Here is a 2,583-nt window from a genome sequence, read left to right on the forward strand (position 1 = left end):
GCAGCACCGGCATTGTGTCTGCTTAGGTTAAGCAGTGGCTGGTCCGTCTGGCTTGTGGTGTAAGTCACCTCTGAGAGCCGGGTCCACTCAGCTGTCCAACAACTGACACCACTCCTTGACAAACTCCTTGTGTTTAAACATACTTGGCCAAAAAAAGCTATTGCGATAAGTTCTGTGTGGGTGTAGGAGTGAAGGCAGGTTTATAGATTCACATATTTATAAACAGTGCCAGAGTTTGTTTTTGTTTCTCCTGCAGCTGCATCTTTGACCTCTGCAAGATGTCCTTTGATTTTTTTTTCAACATGTGCATCAAAGCCAAGTTTGCCTGGGAAACTCAAAGCATAATAGCCTGCATCAACAGAAATTCACTGCAACTTAGAGGTATGATACATCATAATTTATTTCACTCTATCTTGCAAATACATGTTTGTGCTGCAATTTCACGTGGAGGCACAATTTTTTTTCATACACAAACAAATCATTATCCGACATCACACCTATGCCAAAATTGTGTCATTCATTGGCTCCATTGGAGCCATCACACACCCTAGTGGAAACTAAGAATATTACATGAAATTGCTGTCTTGGCCAAAAATGGACAAATCACATAATCTTGTAGAAAACATTAAAAACTACAATTGTCAAGTGCTGAGTTTAGAATGAAAGCCATTTTACCTAAATTGTATAATTCAATACGGGTTATTGAATATCCATTGGGTGGCTGTGGCTTACGAGGTAGGGCAGTCGTCTTCTAACCAGCAAGTTGGTGGTTCGACTCCCGGTCTCCCCGCATGCCTAAGTGTCCCTGAGCCCTGGGACACCTCATTAGAACATGTTCCACTGCTTCTTGTACTCTACACATCTCACATGCCCCTGTAGTGTGTTTCTTGATTAACTTCAATGTATTATTTAAACCAGTATGCCCAAATCTCAATCTTGGTACCATATCTTCATCCTTCCTATTTCCAGTATGTCCTCTCATTTCTCCTTTGAATGTTATTATAGAACCGACCTTTGCCATCTTTATCCCACAGTTCTTGCCATTTCTCTTTCTTTTAATCCCAGCCTTACTATAGCTTACTTCCACACACAGTTTTTTTGTGCAGCTTTTGCAAATTCATCTGCTAATTCATTTCTCTCCACCCCAATATGTGCTAGTATCCAAACTAGCCTAATATCTATTCCAGCCCTCTGACATCTGAATAGTATACAAGCTATTTTCAGTATTATGTCTTGCCTTGAGTCTGACTGGATGTTTTGAATTAGTTAAAAATAATTTTAAATGTTTGGAAAAACAGCCTAAAAGAGAATGGAACAATCAGATAATTAACAAGTGTAGTTTATATTTACAGATTATAATAGTCAATAACAACTGAACTGAATGTGAACTGGTTTAATTTAATAGAAATAACATTTAACAGTTTATAAAATGTTTCAAATACCATATAACTGAACTCCTCCCCTCTGGACGGCGCTACAGGTCACTGTGCGCCACGACCACCAGGCACAAGGACAGTTTCTTTCCCTGGGCCATCACGCTGATGAACACTTACCCCACGACAGTATGACTGGACTATGCAGTGCAATACCTGTAAATATTGTACATATAGATCCGCTGAGATATAAATTGCAGCGCGTTCTTTTATGAAGAATGATCAGTCAAGTATCAATTTTAAACATTTATTATCACAATTGAATAGACTATCAAATAAAGCAATTTACAGAGCTCTGGGTTCCGTATCTATCTGAAGCCCTGATCCTAAACAGCAAAACCGTTCAACTCGCCTTCAGGACGAGAGGGAACGCCTACCTGCCTGAAACCCAATGTCTGATACAATTTTGACAGGTGAAAAGGTAGGTTCATCTGGTGCCTCTCGTGCTGTCCCATTGGTCCATCCATCCAGGTCCCTCCTGCTCCAATGTGGGAAGACAGTTTTCCTAGAGAGGGAGGAAGATCTGACACTGCCTGTGTGTGTATATGAAATTAGCCATGTTACCAGGCAACTGTTTCTTCTAGGCCAAAATCTGATTATAACCTTGGTGTGAATCTTAGTATCTTATCAAACCCTAACTCCCCTGGCTTCAAAGTTCAGAGGGAATAATGAGCTCTGTGGAGAAAAGGCAACAAATCTAATGGAATCCTGTGGGATGATGAGACCTTGGAGAGCTACTCAGTGCACCACACTTTTAATCTCATGAACCAGTAATATCACACAGAGTTTTCAGTATGCATACAGTAACTTATTTTCTCATGTTAGTGAACATATAATGTGGGGAATAGTAACTTCATAAACATATCTGTGACATGCACGTATGTGGACTTATGTATTTCTAAAATATAATCGTAACTATTCCTTTTCTAATATGATAGAATAGTTATGCACAAACAAAGTGAACACACAGGTTAAATGAACAACAGTCATGGTGTCAATCTTCTACTAAATAAGTACTTAATTCAATCAAATGTTAGAACCATCCTTGGAGTATAACTTTGTTAATTTTACCCAACAATATATACGCTGCTCAAAAAAAAAAAAAAAAAAAAATTAATAATAATAAGAAAACAAGGGAAAATAAGAAATT

This window comes from Monopterus albus, unplaced genomic scaffold (assembly GCF_001952655.1).
Source record: "Monopterus albus unplaced genomic scaffold, M_albus_1.0 scaffold2.1, whole genome shotgun sequence".
Taxonomy (NCBI): domain Eukaryota; kingdom Metazoa; phylum Chordata; class Actinopteri; order Synbranchiformes; family Synbranchidae; genus Monopterus; species Monopterus albus.